This window comes from Chiloscyllium punctatum, chromosome 10, assembly GCF_047496795.1.
Source record: "Chiloscyllium punctatum isolate Juve2018m chromosome 10, sChiPun1.3, whole genome shotgun sequence".
Taxonomy (NCBI): Eukaryota; Metazoa; Chordata; class Chondrichthyes; order Orectolobiformes; family Hemiscylliidae; genus Chiloscyllium; species Chiloscyllium punctatum.
Window position 1 is genome coordinate 55,483,460 of NC_092748.1, and position 20,782 is coordinate 55,504,241.

At 42.3% G+C, this 20,782-nt stretch overlaps 1 protein-coding gene across 3 annotated transcripts in view; it reads left to right on the forward strand.

Annotated features, from left to right (window-relative positions):
* Positions 1-5,205: 5,205 nt before the first annotated feature.
* The window catches only part of LOC140482169 (WAS/WASL-interacting protein family member 1-like), a 136,530-nt gene continuing 120,953 nt past the window's right edge, over positions 5,206-20,782 (forward strand). Inside the window, exon 1 of one of the 3 annotated variants that reach the window (XM_072579182.1) lies at positions 5,206-5,839. The gene's annotated coding sequence lies outside the window, so the exon portion shown is untranslated. The remainder of the gene's footprint in view (positions 5,840-20,782) is intronic. The other 2 variants (XM_072579185.1, XM_072579181.1) reach the window with 2 other exon arrangements.

Below are 20,782 nucleotides of genomic sequence, written 5' to 3' on the forward strand. Positions count from 1 at the left end.
AGCATTGTTATCTCTGGTTTGTTGCCCAGGCCATGTGCTAGTGAAGCGAGGAACAGGGAGAGCACCAAGCTGAACAAGTGGCTGCAGGGTTAGTGCAGGAGGGAGGGTTTTGGATTCGTGGATAATTGGAGCTCTTTCTGGGGAAGTGGGACATCTACAAACAGGATATTCTTCACCTGAGCCAGAAGGATATTTGCTAATGCACTTCAGGTGGGTTTAAACTAATGCAGTAGGGAATGGGAACCTGAATTGTAGTTACAGTATACAAGTGGTTGAGGGTAGTGAGGTCAGGGACAGATTTCCAAGGTTGTGAGAGGGCACTGGCAAACAAGGTATTGGTTTGAAATGTATGTACTTTAATGCCAGGAGCATCTGGAATAAGGTGAGTGAACTTGCAGCATGGGTTGGTACCTGGCATTTCGATGTTGTGGCCATTTCAGAGACATGGCTAGAGGAGGGACAGGAATGGTTGTTGCAGATTCTAGGATTTAGATATTTTAGTAAGAACAGAGAAGATGGTAAAAGGGGGGTGGGGGTGGTATTGTTAGTCAAGGTTTGTATTACAGGAGTTGAGATGTTTGAGGACACATCCACTGAGGTAGTTTGGGCTAGGGTTAGGAACAGGAAAGGAGAGGTCACTCTGTTGGGAAATTTCTATAGGCCTCTGAATTGTTCCAGGGATGTAGAGGAAAGGACAGCAACAGTGAAGAGGGTTACCTCAGATTACAACAGGATCTGGACCAGATGGGCCAATGAGCTGAGAAGTGGCAGATGGAGTTTAATTCAGATAAATGTGAGGTGCTGCATTTTGGGAAAGCAAATCTTAGCAGGACTTAAACACTTAATGGTAAGGTCCTAGGGAGTGTTGCTGAACAAAGAGACCTTGGAGTGCAGGTTCATAGCTCCTTGAAAGTGGAGTCGCAGGTAGATAGGATAGTGAAGAAGGCGTTTGGTACACTTTCCTTTATTGGTCAGAGTATTGACTGCAGGAGTTGGGAGGTCATGTTGCGGCTGTACAGGACATTGGTGAGGCCACTGTTGGAATATTGCGTGCAATTCTGGTCTCCTTCCTATTGGAAAGATGTTGTGAAACTTGAAAGGGTTCAGAAAAGATTTACAAGGATGTTGCCAGGGTTGGAAGATTTGAGCTATAGGGAGAGGCTGAACAGGCTGGGGCTGTTTTCCCTGGAGTGTCGGAGGCTGAGGGGTGACCTTATAGAGGTTTACAAAATTATGAGGGGCATGGATAGGGTAAATAGACGAGGTCTTTTCCCTGGGGTTGGGGAGTTGAGAACTAGAGGGCATAGGTTTAGGGTGAGATGGGAACAATATAAAAGAGACCTAAGGGGCAACTTTTTCACACAGAGAGTGGTACATGTATGGAATGAGCTGCCAGAGGAAGTGGTAGAGGCTGGTACAATTGCAACATTTAAGAGGGATTTGGACGGGTATATGAATAGGAAGGGTTTAGAGGGATATGGGCCGGGTGCTGGCGTGGGACTAGATTGGGTTGGGGTATCTGGTCGGCATGGACAGGTTGAACCGAAGGGTCTGTTTCCATGTTGTACATCTCTATGACTCTATGATTCTCAATAGGAGTGAGACTAACAGGGTAGTTGTTATGAGGGACTTTAATTTCCCCAATATTGACTGGGAATACTATAGTTCAAGTAGTTTAGATGGGTCAGTTTTTGTTCAATGTGTGCAGGAGGGTTTTTTGACACAGTATGCAAACAAGCCAACAAGGGGCAATGCCATATTGGATTTGGTACTGGGGAATGAACCCAGCCATATGTTAGATTTGTAGGTAGGTGAGCACTTTGGTGATACTGATCACAATTTGGTTATGTTTGTAATAGCAATGGACAGGGATATGTATATTCCGTGAGAAAAGAGGTACAACTGGGGGAAAAGCAATTATGATGCCATTAGGCAAGGTTTAGGATGCATAGGATGGGGAAGGAAACTGTAGGGGATGGACACTCTTGAAATGTGGAGTTTATTCAAGGAACAGCTACTGCTGGCCCTTGATAAATATATGTCAATCAGACAGGGAGGTAGTTGTCGAGAGAGAGACCCATGGTTTACTAAAGAAATTGAAGCTCTTGTCAAGAGGAAGAAGAAGGCTTCTGTGAGGATGAGGCATGAAGACTCAGTTAGGGGACTTGAGAGTTATAAGTTAGCCAGAAAAGATCTCAAGAGAGGGCTAAGAAGAGCCAGGAGGAGACATGAGAAGTTGTTGGTGGATAGAATCAAGAAAAACCCTAAAGCCTTCTCGGTATGTCAGGAATAAAAGAATGACTAGATTAAGATTAGGGGCAATCAAAGATTGTAGTGGGAAGCTGGGTGTGGAATCTGAGAAAGTGGAAATCATTGGAAAAGGGCAATGTTAGTGAGAATATGGAGATATTCGATTACTAGAGGTTACTAATCCAGGCTACTAGATTAGATGGGATTGCGGTTGATAAAGAGGAGGTTTTAGCAATTTTAGAAGATTTGAAAATAGATAAGACCCGTGGGTCAGTTGGGATTTATCCTCAGATTCTCTGGGAAGCCAGGGAGGAGATTGCAGAACGTTTGGCTTTGATCTTTATGGCAGCATTGTCAACAAGAGTAGTGCCAGAAGGTAAGATTAGGCTAGTGAAGGACAGTAGTGGGATGTGGTGTGTGGAGTTCAAAGAGATAGGAAAGTGCTAAATGAATATTTTCTGTCAATATTCACACTAAAAAAGACAATGTTGTTGAGGAAAATACTGAGATACAGGGTATTAGACTAGACGGGATTGAGGTTCATAAAGAGGAGGCGTTAGCAATTCTGGAAAGAGTGAAAATAGATAAATCCCCTCCGCCGGATGGAATTAATCCTCGGATTCTCTGGGAAGCCAGGGAGGAGATTGCAGAATCTTTGGCTTCGATCTTTATGTCAGCATTGTCGACAAGAGTAGTGCCAGAAGACTGGAGGATAGCAAATGTTGTTCCCTTGTTTAAGAAGGGGAATCGGGACAACTTGGTAATTATAGTCCAGTAGGCCTTAGTTCGGTTGTAGGAAATGTGTTGGAAAAGGTTCAAGAGATAAGATTTGCAACCATTTGGAAAAGAATAATTTGATTAGGGATAGTCAACATGGTTTTGTGAAGGATAGGTCATGCCTCACTAATTTTATTGAGTTCCTTGTAAAGGTGACAAAACAGGTGGATGAAGGTAAAACAGTTGATGTGGTGTATATGGATTTCAGTAAGGCATTTGATAAGGTTGCTATTGCACAAATTAAGGAGTTTCGGGATTGAAGGTGATTTAGTGGTTTGGGTCAGAAATTGGCTAGCTGAAAAAAGACAGAGCATGGTGGTTGATGGGAAGTGTTCATCCTGGACTCAGTTGCCAGTGGTGTGCCGCAATGATCTATTTTGGGGCCACTACGGTTTGTCGTTTTTATAAATGATCTGGATGTAGGCATAGGAGGATGGTTTAGTGAATTTGCAGATGACACTAGGGTAGGCAGAGTTATGAATACTGCTGAACGATGTTGTGGGTTACAGAGGGACATAGATAAGATCCAGAACTGGGCTGAGAAGTGGCAAATGGAGTTTAATGCAGAAAAGTGTGAGGTAGTTCACTTTGGAAGAAATAACAGGAATGCAGGGTACTGGGCTAATGGTAAAGTTTTTGGCAGTGTAGATGAATAGAGAGATCTCAGTGTCCAGGTGCATAAATCCTTGAATGTTGCCACCCAGCTTGATAGGGTTATTAAGAAGGCAGATGGTGTGTTGGCGTTTACTGGTAGGGGGATTGAATTCCGGAGCCATGAGGTCATGCTTTAGCTGTACAAGACAGTGGTAAGGTCACACCTGGAGCATCACGTACAATTCTGGTCACCGCATTAAGGAAAGGATGTGGAAGCTTTGGATCGGGTTCAGAGAGGATTTACGAGGATGTTGTCTGGAATGGAAGGAAGATCTTATGAGTAAAGTCTGAGGGAACCGAGGCTATTTTCAGTGGAGAGAAGAAGGTTGAGAGGTGACTTAATTGAGACGTATAAGATAATCAAAGGGTTAGATAGGGTGGACAGTGAGAGCCTTTTTCCTTGGACAGTGAAGGCTAACATGAGGGGCATAGCTTTAGATTTAGGGTGATAGTTTAAGGACAGATATCAGAGATAGTTACTTTACTCAGAGAGTAGTAGGGGCGTGGAATGGCCTGCATGTAACAGTAGTAAACTCACCGATTGTTATGGGCATTGGACATACGTATGGATAATAATGGAACAGTATGGTTAGATGAGCATCAGATTAGTTTCACAGCTTGGCGCAACATCGAGGGATGAAGTGTCTGTACTGCAATGTAACGTTCTATGTTCCAAGATTCATCAAGGAAGTGGCTGAAAATGATGAGACCCATGTAGGCCTCATTGTAATTTTCCTCAGAATGTATCTGGCCCTTGATTTAGTTGTCGTCAGAAATTTCTTGATTTCACATTTACAATGTAAACCTGTCATGCTGCAGTGATGATAACTGGACAGTAGTGGTGTTGAATAGGTCTAACATTGGAAGTACGGTAGTGAGAGTACATGTGGGGTTGGGGGGGCAAGTTTTGGAAAGTTGTCACCACAATAAACATGAGTGCTCAGGAATTTATATTAGAAAAGACTTGCAGGAGGTCATGCAAAATTTAAATACCACCCAACGCCAGGTTATAGTCCAACAGCTTTATTTGGAAGCACTAGCATTTGGAGTGCTGCTCCTTCATCAGGTGCCCACATCCCAATAGTAAAGCAAATAAGAACAGCAGGTGCTGTACTGCCTCCAGAGAGACACAAAAAACCCTGCAGATGCTGGAATCCAAAGTAGACAAGCAGGAGACTGGAAGAACACAGCAAGCCAAGCAGCAGTAGGAGGTGGAGAAGTCAACATTTTAGTTTCAGGTATAACCTTTCTTCTTGAAGCAGGAAACTTTGACTTCTCCAGCTGATGAAGGGGCAGCGCTCGGAAAGCTAGTGCTTCCAAATAAACCTGTTCGACTATATATAACCTGGTGTTGTGTGATTTTTAAACCCTGTTACACCCCAGTCCAATACCGGCGCCCGCACGTCACGCAAGAGTTAGGCAGCAAGTTCTCCGTTCACGGGCAGCCGCCGAGGAAAGGGAAAGGGAAAGGTTAAGGTTAGCGCACAGGAATTTTGAGTTTGAAAAGCTGCAGGTTCTGTGTTTGTCGGCTGCACTGTTGAGAGTTTGGCAAGTCCAGGCTGCTGGAGCAGACTTGCCCTCGTGGCCAGCATTCCTGTGGTGGAGACACACTCGCGCCCCCACGGCACGCGCAGCTTTCCCCCGCCCCGGGCACCGCGAGAAGCTGCACCGAGGGGACACTTGTTAGCTCCCTCCCCCGGGGAGGGCAGGGTCCAACTCGGCTGCACTTCAGGGTTATTGTGGGGGTTTTTTTTGTTGTTGTTGTTGCTGCTGCCCGGTTTTTTTTAAGTGTCCCCGAGCCAGCCAGCTGCAAACATTACATCACTGACGAGAGACCCGGATCCACACTCCCAACTTTGGGCAATGGCTCTGCTCAAGTTTCAATAAGAAATGCCCGAGCTTCCCCTTCTCTTCCCACTGTGACCGCAGAGAGCAGACCGCTGCCCGGGGCTGAGCTGACGGTGAGTGCAGGAGCGGCTGGGAACCGAGGGGCTCTGCCCCGCTGACACTCCGCTGGGAAGCAGCCGAGAACTTTCCGCCTCTTGTCAGATCCGTTCTAGGTGTGGCTTCTTACTGAGCGTCTGCGGAAGTCTCCCGTTACAGATGTCAGCACGGCTCGCCGAACATCAACAGTTTGTTTTCACTGCAGTTGCGGGAGGTAGGAAGGAGCATTTTTGAGAATCTGCGCAGCTCGGGGGAGGGGGAGACACACACACAACAGAGTGGGGACAATGGTTGTTTCCTGGGGCTTTAATTCAACTTGTGCTGATTGCATCATTTAATGACAGGCTGTAGCTCCAGCAATGCAGTTGTCAAATTCAGCAAATGTCTATTAGCTCGGTTGTTTCTGAAGGGGAATTCTAGTCCTTTTTAGACATTTGTTACTTTCATATGATGTCCGTTCTGCTCTGTACATTAGGGAGTAAACATTTATTGTAATTTGAACGTTCCCAAATCGTATTTTTTGACTTTCCGTGGGCGCTCGACTGCGAGAGAACTTTGATAATCTCTACCATTTGAGTGCGACGTTTGAGTACGTCCTGTCTTCCTTTATATACTACCCGCCCCCTCGCCCTTCCTAACACTACCGTTATCTTTCAGATGTAGCCCAGGTTCCCCCACCCCCAATATAACCACTAAGACCCCTGCTTTTGCTATTCGGGCTTCAGTTCAATGGTAATATGTGCCAGGACACTGCCTATTTATTCTACAGAAGCACACTTCATTAATCGCATATGTGTGAATTGCATAAAACTTTGCTCACATTGAAACAAACGATTGTCAAAGTTTAAACATTTCTTAAGAAACTACTTAAAAAGGCAAGCATAACTTGAACGATTTCAATGTTTTGTTTCTTGATATGTATGATAGATTAACCTTTAATATAATTTGCATATTCAGTAAATTTGCAGTCTTCCTTATCTTGTGGCATTGAGGCACTAATATTTGAGTATTAAGGTTAAATGAATGTCCTAGCTACACTGATTTATGTAACATTAGACTTGCCCAACAAAAAACCTGTTGGATACAAAATTGGTTTGAATGTAGGAGACAGAGGGTTGTGATAGAGGGTTGTTTTTCAGACTGGAGGCTTGTGATCAGCGGTGTACCGCTAGGATCTTTGCTGGGTCCATTGCTTTTCTTCATTTATATAAATGATTTGGATGTGAATATAGGTGATATGGTTAGTAAGTTTGCAGATGACACCAAAATTAGTGGTGTAGCAGAGAGTGAAGAAGCTTAGCTCTGAGTACAATGGAACCTTGATCAGATGGGCAAACGGGCTGAGAAGTGGCAGATTGTGTTTAGTTTAAATAATGTGAGGTATTTTTGTGTTGCCATAGTCTTACCAGACCATAGGGACTGCTGTCTCATTAGAGAGGGAAGTGGCTGGTGGTGATTTAACCTGAGGACCACCAGACTTCAGGCAAGGGAAGAGGTTGAGGAGAGTACTTCACTGTAACCTCAAACCAGTGATGGGAATTGAACCCATACCATCATTATCATACTGCTGTGCAAACCAACAGTCCAGCCAACTGAGCTAAACCAATTCCCTCATGTGAGGTGTTACATTTCAGTAAGGCAAACAGGGCAGGATTTATATCAATAGTACATGGTAGAAACTGAGGGGTGAAGGTGCACAAGTTCCTTGAAAGTGGAGTCACAGGTAGACAGGGTGGTGATGAAGGCATTTGGAACATTTGCCTTCATTGGTCACATTAAGTATAGTCTGTTAGGATGTCATTTTGCGGCTGTACAGGACACTATACTGTATGCAGTTCTGATCTCCCTGATATAGGAAAGATGTTGTTTAAACCAAAAGGGGTCAGAAAAGATTTACAAGGATGTTGCTGGAATTGGAGGGTTTGAGCTATAAGGAGAGGCTGAATAGGCTGGGGCACTTTTCCCTGGAATATCGGAGGCTGAGAGGTGACCTTATAGAGATTTATAAAACCTAAAGGGCATGGATAGGGTGAATAGCCAAGATCTTTTTCCCAGAGGTGGGCCCAAACTAGAGGGCATAGGTTTAAGATGTGAGGGGCAAGATTTAAAAAGGACATGAGGGAAACTTTTTCACACAGAGGATGGTGCTTGTATGGAATGAGCCGCTTGAGGAAGTGGTGGAAGATGGTACAATTAAAACATTTAAAAGTCATCTGGATGGGTACATGAATAGAAAGGGTTTAGAGGGATATGGGCTAAACGCTAGTGAATGGTACTAGATCAGCTTAGGATATATAGTTGGCACGGATGAGTTGGACCGAAGGGTCTGTTTCTGTGCTTTATAACTCTGACTCTGAGTAAAACAATTTACTGTCTTTACTTACATAATTCTCCCCACTTTTGCAGTGTCAAACCATTTTAGCTTTGATTTTTGCCTTATGTTGCTCTTTTCTTTTTTAAAGAGACTGTAAAAATGATAATGTCAGCTGTCTCTTGATATTCAAGATGGGAGCCATATAAAGATCAGCCTGTAATTGATTCTGTTTTCCTGATTTAAAGATTAAGCATTGAAGAAACATTTCCTTGGGTGAGATTTTATTTGTATTAGACAATGCTACGTTGTTCATTGCATTACTTGTTTGATTGTGTCCAGTCAAAGTAGTTATTATAAAGTCTGATTTAATACTCCCACTTGAGGTATGACAGCAGTTGGATGCACAATGAACCTCTGTTTTTACCCTGTGCAATAAGGTGTCTTAAAGTGGCCTGCACTGTAACAGTTTGGGTTCAGTGTTACAAATTAGTCCCCTTCTTTGACTTTGTCAGATTGGATTCTTAAACCGATCTAAAAGACAGTTCTATGCACAGTCTGTACTACCTTGTGATGAATTAAATGGCACAAACTCAAGTTTTCTTAGGCATATACGCTGCATTGGAATCCAGATTTCAGGTGTAGAAGACCCACTGTTAACCGTGTGAGTTTCAATTTCCTTGAAATCATTTTTTTAGGGATGCTATCATAACACTCCAGAAAACTGCATAGGACCATTAGATGCTTGGAAAAGGAAAGTTTTTTACTTGGTTTGCAAAAACATTCAATAATGAAAACTGTAGTTCACTTTCAAAACAAGTATTCATTGAAGTTGGCCTCTTTGTTTAACAAGTTAACTATGGCTTACAGTTGACATTTATGAGGCTAAATTGTGCTAATCTTTATTTTCTGTAGTATCGCCCTACCTGCTTATTGTTGACAATGCAATAATGTTAACACATTAAGTGCTTTACTGAAAAGTATTAGAGAAAATGCTAGAGTCCATTAAAGTTTAACAGCAGAGCATTTGGAAAACTGTGACAAGATTGGACAGAATCAGTGTGGATTCATGAAAGGGAAATCATGCTTCATTGCTCAACTGGAATTTTTCAAGGATGTAACTAGTAGAGTTGATAAGGGAAAGCCTTTACTTAGACTTTCAGAAGGTTTTTGATAAGGTCTCACTTAAGATTAGCATGTAAAATTAAGCTACGTGGGTTTAGGGGTAGTTACTGACCTGGGTAGCAGGCAAACAGTGAACTAAGTGGAAATAAATAATTCTTTTTTTTGAGTGGCAACAAGTGACTAGTAGGGTACCACAGGGATCAGCTGTTAGACCCCAGCTATTCACAATATATGTGAATAATTTAGATGAGGGAACTAATTGTAACATCACCAAGTTTACAGGCAACACTTAGCTGGATGGGAGGATGAACTATGAGGAGGATGCAGAGATGCCTCCACATGATTTGGACAAGTTGAGTGGGTAGGCATATGCATGGCAAAGGAATGTGTGGATAAATGTGAGGTTATTCAGAATGGTAGCAAACACAAGAAGGCAGATTGTTATTTGCCTTGGGAAAATAGCTTGGGAAAGAGGGACATGCAATGAGACCTTGGTGTACTTGTACAATGATTACTGAAAGTAGGCATGCAAGTGCAGGAAGCAGTGAAGAAGGCAAATGGTATGACAGCGTTCATAGTGAGAGGATTCAAGTACACGAGAAAGGGTGTCTTCTTCTAATCATACGGTGAGCCACACCTGGAATATTGTGTATACTTTTAGTCTCCTTATCTGAGGAAAGATATTCTAACTATGGAGGGAGAACATAGAAGGTTTACCAGACTGATTTCTGGAATGGCAAGACTGACATATGAAGAGAGGCTAAATCAGTTACGATTATATTCACTGAAGTTTAGAAAAATGAGAGGATCACATAGAAACCTATACAATTCTAACAGGACCAGACAGGATAAATTCAGGAAGATTGATCCCAATTCTGGAGTCCAGAACTGAGGCCATAGTCTAAGTATATGGAATGGGCTGTTTAGGACTGAGATGAGAAACCTCTTCACCCAGAGAGTGGTGATCATTTGGAATTCTCTGCCACATAAAATGGTTGAGGCCAAACCTTTGAATGCTTTCAGGAAAGAGATCAATATAATTCTGAAGGCTCAAGGGATCAAAAGTTTAGGGTGAAAACAGAAAAAGGATACTTAGTTGGATGATCGGTCGTAATTGTATTGAATAGCACAATACCCCTGTTCCTGTTCTTTGTGTTTCTTTGATTTGTACAAATCAAAGTAGTCAAATTCCTGGTTTTTTTTCATAATTATCTTTTGGTGTCAGTCATAGAGTCCTACAGCATGGAAACAGAACCTTTGGTCCAATCAGTCCATGCCAACCATGTTTCCCAACTAAAATTGTCCGACCTGCCTGTATTTGGCCCACATTCCTGCAAACCTTTCCTATTCATGTACTTATCCAAATGTCTTTTAAATGTTGCAACTGTATCTGCATCCACCATTTCCTCCAGCAGTTCATTCCAAACACTAACCACTCTGTTTTTTTAAAAGAAAAGTTGCCATTTGTGTCCTTTTTAAATCTTTCTCCTCTCACCTTAAAAATATGCTCCCTAGGAAAAGTGAGTATATAAGTCTGGAAGGCGGATAAACCCGAGATTCTACACCTGTAGTATCTCCCACCCGCCCTCCTCCTCTAACCTTCTTAACTACTGCTTTTTTTTTCTTTTAAGGTAAGAATTTTTATTTCTTTACTGGGGACTAGTTAAAAAATTTACTTCGTGATTTTTTTTTGTGTGTATACATCAAGTCCTTACTTAGGGTAAAAAAAAAACTGTAGCAGAGAGGTATCAGAAGGTATTCTAACTCATACTTGTACTAAGTAAGTAATTAACTAACTAAGCAGAGATGGCTGGGCAGGTGATGTGCTGTTGCTGTATGATGTGGGAGCTGGCTGATCCCATTGTGAACGGCAGTGACCACATCTGCAGCAAGTGTTGGTTGCTGGAAGAACTCCGGATCAGAGTTGATGATCTGGAATCTGAGCTTCAAACACTGCGGCATATCCGGGAGGGGGAGAGTTACCTGGACGCTTTGTTTCAGGAGGCAGTCACACCTGGGAGATTAATTAATTCCCACTCAGCTAGTGATCAGGCACAAAAGAGTGTGACTGTAAGTGAGGCAGGTAGGGGGACCCAGAGTTCAGGAGTGGAGGAGCCTCAGCCCTTGACCTCGTCCAACAGGTACGAGATTCTTGCTCCCTGTTCGGATGAGGAAAAGGGCTCTGGACAGGATGAGCCAACTGACCAAGGCACCATGGTGCAGAAGGCCATTCAAGAGGGGGGAGCTAATAGACAGGTAGTGGTTATAGGGGATTCTATAATTAGGGGGACAGATAGTATCCTTTGCAAGCCGGATCGGGAGTCTCGCATGGTGTGTTGCCTGCCCGGTGCCAGGGTGCGAGACATCTCTGACCGGCTTGAAAGGATATTGGAGCGGGAGGGGGAGGATCCAGTTGTTGTGGACCACGTTGGTACCAACAACATAGGCAAGACTAGGGTGGAGGACCTGTTTGGGCATTACGAAGCACTAGGCAGGAAATTGAAGCACAGGTCCTCAAGGGTCATAATCTCCGGATTACTGCCCGAGCCACGTGCCAATTGGCATAGGGACAAGAAAATTAGGCAAGTAAACACGTGGCTAAGGGATTGGTGTGGGAAAGAGGGATTCCACTTCATGGGGCACTGGCATCAGTTTTGGAACAGGGGGGATCTGTACCGTTGGGACGGTCTCCACCTGAACCGATCAGGTACCAATGTTCTGGCGAAGAGGATAAATAGGGTGGTCAGTAGGACTTTAAACTTCTGAGTTGGGGGGAAGGGAAAGTGAAAGCGACAGGGAGTATGGAGGTAAATGGAAAGATAAGCAGCAGGATAGCATGTTTCCAGGCGGATTTAAAATTGAGGCAGACTGAGAATGCAGAAAAAAGCAAGGATAACTTAGGACATATGACTTACAACATCTCTAATAAGGAAGTTAGCATTAAGGCACTTTACCTGAATGCTCGTAGCATTCATAACAAAGCCGATGAATTAATGGCACAGATAATAGTGAATGATTATGATGTAGTAGGCATCACAGAGACTTGGTTACAGGGGGGTCAGGACTGGCAGTTAAACCTCCATGGTTTTTCGACTTATCGAAAAGACAGAGAGGTGGGCAGAGGGGGTGGGGTTGCCTTGTTAGTTAAGAACAAAATTAAATCTATGGTATTGAATGACATAGCGTCGGATGATGTGGAGTCTGTGTGGGTGGAATTGAGGAACCACAAAGGCAAAAAAACCATAATTGGAGTTGTGTACAGACCTCCTAACAGTGGTCAGGACCAGGGACGCAACATGTACCGGGAAATAGAAAAGGCATGTCAGAAAGGCAAGGTTACATTGATCATGGGTGACTTCAATATGCAGGTGGACTGGGTAAATAATGTTGCTAGTGGATCTAAAGAAAGGGAATTCATGGAATGCTTACAGGATGGCTTTTTGGAACAGCTTGTCATGGAGCCCACAAGAGAGCAGGCTATTCTGGACCTAGTGCTTTGCAATGAACCAGACTCTATAAAAGATCTTAAAGTAAGGGAACCCTTAGGAAGTAGCGACCATAATATGGTAGAGTTCAGTCTGGAGTTTGAAAGGGAGAAGGCGAAATCTGATGTAATGGTGTTACAGTTGAATAAAGGTAATTATGAGGGCATGAGAGAGGAACTGACTAAAATAGACTGGAAGCAGAGGCTAACCGGGAAGACACTAGAGCAAAAATGGCAGGAGTTTGTAGGTATAATTGAGGACACTGTACAGAGGTTCATTCCCAAGAAAAGAAAGATTAACCGGGGAGGGATTAGACAACCTTGGCTGACAAAGGAAGTCAGGAAATGTATTAAAGAAAAAGAGAGATCCTATAAAGTGGCTAAGAACAGTGGGAAATCAGAAGATTGGGAAGGATACAAAAGCAAACAGAGGATAACAAAGAGTGTAATAAGAAATGAGAGGATCAAATATGAAGGTAGGCTAGCCAGTAATATTAGAAATAATAGTAAAAGTTTCTTTCAGTACATAAGAAACAAACGACAGGCAAAAGTAGACATTGGGCCACTTCAAACTGATGCAGGGAGCCTAGTGATGGGAGATAAGGAAATAGCAGGAGAACTTAACAAGTACTTTGCGTCAGTTTTCACAGTGGAAGACATGAGTAATATCCCAAAAATTAAAGGGTGTCACGGGGCTGAGTTGAGTATGGTTGCCATTACGAAAGAGATAGTGCTAGAAAAGTTAAAAAGTCTTAAAATTGATAAATCTCCTGGCCCCGATGGGATACACCTAGAGTTCTGAGAGAGGTTGCTGAGGAAATAGCAGAGGCATTGGTTGAGATCTTTCAAGAGTCACTGGAGTCAGGAAAGGTCCCGGATGATTGGAAGATGGCTGTAGTAACCCCCTTGTTCAAGAAAGGATCAAGGCAAAAGATGGAAAATTATAGGCCAATCAGCTTAACCTCGGTTGTTGGTAAAATTCTAGAATCCATCATTAAGGATGAGGTTTCTAAATTCTTGGAAGAGCAGAGTCTGATTAGAACAAGTCAACATGGATTTAGTAAAGGGAGGTCATGCCTGACAAACCTGTTGGAATTTTTTGAAGAGGTAACAAGTAGGTTAGACCAGGGGAACCCAGTGGATGTGGTCTATCTGGACTTTCAAAAGGCCTTTGATAAGGTGCCACACGGGAGACTGCTGAGCAAGGTGAGGGCCCATGGTGTTCGAGGTGAGCTGCTGGGATGGATTGAGGATTGGCTATCTAACAGAAGGCAGAGAGTTGGGATAAAAGGTTCTTTTTCAGAATGGCAGCCGGTGACGAGCGGTGTCCCGCAGGGTTCGGTGCTGGGGCCACAGCTGTTCGCATTATATATTAATGATTTGGATGAGGGAACCGGGGGCATTCTAGCGAAGTTTGCCGATGATACAAAGTTAGGTAGACAGGCAGGTAGTACTGAGGAAGTGGGGAGGCTACAGAAGGATCTAGACAGGTTGGGAGAGTGGTCCAGGAAATGGCTGATGGAATTTAACGTGAGCAAGTGCGAGGTCTTGCACTTTGGCAAAAAGAATATAGGAATGGACTACTTTCTAAATGGTGAGAAACTTAATAAAGCCAAAGCACAAAGGGATCTGGGAGTGCTAGTCGAGGATTCTCTAAAGGTAAACATGCAGGTTGAGTCTGTGATTAAGAAAGCGAATGCAATGTTGTCTCTTATCTCAAGAGGGTTGGAATATAAAAGCAGAGATGTACTACTAAGACTTTATAAAGCTCTGGTTAGGCCCCATTTGGAGTACTGTGTCCAGTTTTGGTCCCCACACCTCAGGAAGGATATACTGGCACTGGAACGTGTCCAGCGGAGATTCACACGGATGATCCCTGGAATGACAGGTCTAGCATATGAGGAACGGCTGAGGATACTGGGATTGTATTCGTTGGAGTTTAGAAGATTAAGGGGAGATCTAATAGAGACGTACAAAATAATACATGGCTTTGAAAAGGTGGATGCTAGAAAATTGTTTCTGTTAGGCGAGGAGACTAGGACCCGTGGACACAGCCTTAGAATTAGAGGGGGTCATTTCAGAACGGAAATGCGGAGACATTTCTTCAGCCAGAGAGTGGTGGGCCTGTGGAATTCATTGCCACGGAGTGCAGTGGAAGCCGGGACGCTAAATGTCTTCAAGGCCGAGACTGATAGGTTCTTGTTGTCTAGAGGAATTAAGGGCTACGGGGAGAACGCTGGCAAGTGGAGCTGAAATGCGCATCAGCCATGATTGAATGGCGGAGTGGACTCGATGGGCCGAATGGCCTTACTTCCACTCCTATGTCTTATGGTCTTATGGTCTTATAGTTTTGAACTGCCCCACCTTAGAAAAAAGACCTTTTCCATTCACCCTGTCTATGCCCCTCATGATTTTATAAATCTCTATAAGGTCACCATTCAACTTCCTACGCTTCAGTGAAAAAAGTCCTGACCTATCCAGGCTATATTTATAACTCAAGCCCTCCATTCCTGGCAACATCCTGGTACATCTACTTTGAACCTTTCCAAATTTAATAATATCCTTCCGACAGGATGACCAGAACTGCACACAGCACTCGAGGCCTCACCAATGCCCTGGACGACTTCATTTGTGATGTCCCAAGTCTTATATGCAAACGTCTAAGCATTGAAGGCAAGTGTGCTAAAAGCTTTCTTATCCACCTGTGACCCAAAGTTTTAAAGAATTACGTACCTGAACCGCTCAGTCTCTTTGTTCTGCTGAAGGGCTTTTGCCTGAAACGTCGATTTTACTGCTCCTTGGATGCTGCCTGAACTGCTGTGCTTTTCCAGCACCACTCTAATCTAGACTCTAGTTTCCAGCATCTGCAGTCATTGTTTTTACCTCTCTGTTCTGCAACAACCCAGGCTCCTACCATTAATTCTATAATCCTGCCGTTGTTTGTTTTACCAAAATGCAATATCTCATTTATCCAAATTAAACTCCATTTGGCACTCTTCAGCACATAGACCCAATAGATCAGGATCTCTTTGTAACCTTAGATAACCTTTTTCACTATCCACTATACCACCAATTTTGGTGTCATCCACAAATTTACTAATCATGCCTCCTAAATTCTCATCCAAATCATTTATATAAGTGACAAACAAATGTGGTCCCAGTACCAGTCCCTGTGGAACACTATTGGTCACCAGCCTCCAGTCCTAAAACCACCTTTCACTATTATCCTCTATCTCCTACCACCAATCTATTTGGCAAGCTCACCCAGAATCCCATGTGATCTAACCTTTTTACTAATTTAATCTACCATGCAGAAGCTTATCAAAGACTTAAGTCCAAGTGAACAATTTGCTTCCTGAACCTCCTTGTGTAAGCGTGGCTCTTAAGAGAAAATGCAGTTTTTCTTTAAAAAGCACCGATAACAGCTTTCTTTCAAATCCTCACCTGATATTTCGGAATTTTCTCAAATACATCCACCATCTCACAGGGTTTTGGGTTAATTACATAGATGACAATCCAAAGACAAAGCAACAACAATGCATGCACTATGACTCTCTTTGGGTTGTCCGTTTACAGACAAAGAAATGTGAAGATGAGGACCTATCGAAGCAGGTAGTAATGAAGTAAGGTCCTTAATGCATCAGAGACATATAAAGTGTTCCAAATTGTGGTATGTTCTTTCAGGCGTGTGAGCATCACTGGTTGGGCTAACATTTATTGTCCCCCAACTCCATTCCTAATTCTTCTTGAGAAGGTAGTGAGGGGCTGCCTACATAAACTGCTGCAGTTCATGTAATATAGATGCATTCACAGTGTTGTTAGGATGGGAGGTCAGTAAAGGATGGGAAATGTAGTTCCAGTTCAGGATGATGAGTGAACTTGGAGATGAACCTTCGAGTAATAATGCTCCCATGAATTCTTCTTCACTTATGTTGTTGTAAATTTGAACTGGTTACATGGCAGGAAGGGAAACAGGGCTTCTGGAACCTGAATAAACAAGGCAACTGACAGGGTATTTCCTTCAACAATTTAACTGAAGCATTGGGAAATAATCTTGTCTTTAAAGGTGCGAGACATTGTGGATTTAGAAGTTTAAATTGAGGAAGCCTTGGTGAGTTGCTGCAATGAGTTTATAGGTGGTACACAATGCTGTCACTGTCACGATGTTACTGGTGGAGGGGTTGAATGGGGTGTCCTATATGGTGTCGCACCGATTGAGTGTTTAGACTGAATGCACCTCTTACTTCTGACTTGAGTTTTGTAGATGGTGAACAGACCATAGGAAATTGAGAATGATGTGCGAGATAGAGAACATGAATTTAATGTTAAGTAAAGTGCGAAATATTTTAAATTTGATAAATAAGTGGAAACGAAGGATACAAATTACACAATTATTTAACCAAGCTGGATGTCAACGATCCTGAATTACCTTGACTCATAGGATAGGTGCTGAAAGACTACAAATGATCGAAATGAACCAATGTCTTCCTGAAGGACTGAAATTACTTGGTATAAAAGGCAAGTGGGAAGTTAACATCAGGATTTATGGTCAGAATAGTTTACTTTAATTCAATTTTAATAGCATTCACGGATAAGAGAAATGTATTAGGACCACGAAATCTTAAAGCACAGAGGAATGCCATTCGGCTCATTGTGCCATTTTATACAGCTATCCAATTAGTCTGGCACCTCTTTCTTCGTATTGCTGAGCATGTTTAAGTTTCAAGCATTTATCCAGTTCACTTGTGAAAATTACTTCTGAATCTGCTTCCATCACCTTTGTGTGGTGTGCTCTGACTCATAACATTTTACTGAATAAAATTATGAATGATTCATTATGGCTCCATTATCCATTATTGTAAATCTCTGTATTTTTGGTTCGAGAACCCCTCTGCCCAGTGGAAGCAGTGTATACCCATTTACTGTATCAAAACTCTTCACAATAATGAACTCTTCCATTAAATTTCTCTTCAATTGTCTGTACTGTTAGGAGACCAGTCTCAATGTCTCTCATGTTTTCTCATAATTGAAACCCCTCTACCACTACCAGATACTGTTTTAATAAACGGTGTGTATCATATCTAATCCCTCTAACATTGCTCTCTTGATATTATGTGGTGTCCAGAAGTTGTCAAAACACCAGCTGATTTATAAACATTTGGCATAACTTACTTGCATTTATGTTTTCCTCCTCCATTTAAGAAATCAAGCATTTTTATAAAAAATGAAACAGCCTTAACTTGTCCATTCACCTTCATAGTATTTATGTATGTGAACATGGTCTTTGATTTTCCAGCTTTCTTGCAAAATTCTTGCAATTTGTTTTCCTTCAAATTGCCCTAACATTTTATTTTAAATTTGCTTTTGATAGATCTAGGATATCACATAGCTGCTGGCAGATCAGGAGAATTGAGTCACATTGCTTTATTTGCAACATGACTGAATAACTCAAGCTCATTAGATTTGCTGGTCTTTTTCTGGCTATTATTAATGTATGTTTGTGAGGTCATTTCAGCTCAGTTCACATTTTGCCAGTTCTGCCCCCAGTTTGAAACAATCACCTCTTTGTAAGACTTGCACATTTAATTTCACACAACCTTTAGTAAAAAAAAGTTTTAAAACTCTACAACTTTCAACATGAATACGTAAGTGTGTCACAAAATGCATGCTTATTGTAGAATTATTTTAAGAGTATAGATATGATTGGACGAGGATGGTTGTATTTTGTAAAGGCTAGCATATACACTCATGTACTAATGATGGTGATTTGTCTGAATGTACAGCTTCTTTCACACACTGACACAACAGACAGTTCTCCTAATGCCGCAAGTAGGCAGGTTATATATTTGTACATTTCTCTCCCCTTCATGTTGACACCAAGATATTTTGACAAACAAAAGTCTTAATCCCATCACTATATATTAATATCAAGTACTTATTATTTATGTTAACATGCATATTTGGTGAGGTGAGAGTGATTGGCCTTGACATCAAAGCAGTATTTGACCAAGTAGAGCATCAAAGAGCCCCAGCAAAACTGGAGTCACTGGGAATCAGGGGAATATTCTCTAGTCAAACGTTTAAGATCATACACGGGAAAAAGCAAGAAGATTTTTCTTGTTGGAGGTCAATTACTTTTTCCAGGACATCACTGCAAGGATTCTTCAGGTTAGATATTTTCTAATCAACCAGTACAAGGATCAGATAAGTCTTGTATCTGGGCCTCCTGATTTAGAGGTAAGGATACTACCACTGCACCACTAATCCTAATTCCTCAAGTAGTATCCTCAACCCAACCATCTTCAGCTGCTTCATCAATGACCTTCCCTCCATCGTAAAGTCAAATGTGGGAATGTTAGCTGATGACTGTGTAATGTTCACCATTTGCCAATCTTCACTTACTAATGCAGCCCATGATTATGTGCAGCAAGGCCAGGACAACATTCAGGGTTGGGCTGATAAGTAGCGAGCAACATTTCCATCACACAAGTGTTAAAGTACCTATTCGAGTATCCCTGATGGACTTGATCTGTAAGTTTCTCGTGGTTCGTCCCAGAGATCATAATCTGTGGTAGTCTCAAATATAAAACTTTTACAAACAGGTTAGTTTAAATTATTACCTTTATTTTCCAATTACACTATAACACAGATACCTACAAGCCAGGCTTGAGCTAAGGTTCTAAAACCATCAGCAGAGTAGCGGTGCCAGCTCTTACCCCTAAGAGCTCTCTCAGGCTACTCTTATTGCTGCAAACAAGCTGTCTTTACAGAATTTGGTATTAAAATTACAAAAATGCCACATGTCCTTAATCAGATAAGCAGCAATAAAATAGCAAAAGTTTGCAGAGGAAGAGAAACTCATTGACAAGTCTAAGTACACTTGACTAATGAAGCTACATGCACAACAAAGTGGGAAACCTTGATCAAGCCAGGCCAAATGGTCAATTGCTATGGCTAGTACAACATGAAGTCTTCCAACTTTCTTACTATCTCCGTTTCAGCCTTTGTGTTTTCCTAGCTTGTAAGGGTAATGAGACATTCACCTTCCAGAACAGTCAAGATTAGGGAGCTGAGCTTCATATATTCAAATCTGCTTAGTGTGGTGTACATGCAAATGTATCAGGATTATTCTATTACATGCATATTCTACTCCGCTTACTAAATTACAAGTTCTTTTCCTATTGAGTATGAGTTTTGTTAAAAGTCTTCAATATATGCCAGAAGTTTAGTTATCTGACATCCCAGCTCTGAAATATGTGCAATCTTCTAACCCCTGGTGTGAGAAGGAAGTACTACCACACATTCCACAAGTGAACAAATGTTAACACCTTATTTACACAAATCCATTGACACTAAGAACAGATGTCCCCAATTCTTCTGAACAAATGCTGCACAGCCCCCCCCCCCCCCCACCCCGCCCTGCTGGTCAAGCACTTGCCCACACATCCTGTAACAAATGTGTCACATGTCAGCCTACAAACTTTCTCACAAGTGCTAGACAATGACTATTTCCATCATGAGGAATTAGGATCAAGAATAAATGCTGGCCTAACCATCAATGCCCAAATCCCATGGAAGAATATTGTAAAGAAAAGAGTTTCTGCTTAACATTTGATAAGACTACTTTTGTGGCATCCCTGACTATCTGTATCTTGCAGGTTTGCAATTGACAAGAAACTGAATTGAATCAGCCATATGAATACAATGGCTAAAAGAACAGCTCAGAATTTAGGACCTCTGTGGCAAGTAATTCACCTCCTGTTTGCCCAGAGCTTGCCTAAGAAACAAGTCAGCAGTGTGATGAATGCTTTCACTTGCTGAGATGCGTGCAATCCCAATATTTGGGAAACTTGACACCATCTGGACCCTGTAGTCTGCTGGATTGACACCCCATTAACCTTAAACATTCACTCCCTCCACCAGTGTCTTATGGTGGCAGCATTGTGTACCATCTACAAACTCACTGCAACAATTCACCAAGGCTTCTTCAATTGTACCTTCCAAACCCACAATATCCATGCCTCCAAGGACATGGTTGTTTCCCAGTGCTTCACTTAGATTGTTTAAGGAAATACCCTGTTAGTTGGCATGTTTTACTGAGGTTCCAGTAGCCTTGTCTTGCGACATTACTGGCTCACATTAACCGCAACTTAAGTGGGGAAGGATATTTTGGGCAGAAAGTTACAGGAATAAACTTCAAAGTATATACAGCAAAATCTGCCCTGCTATTAGTCATT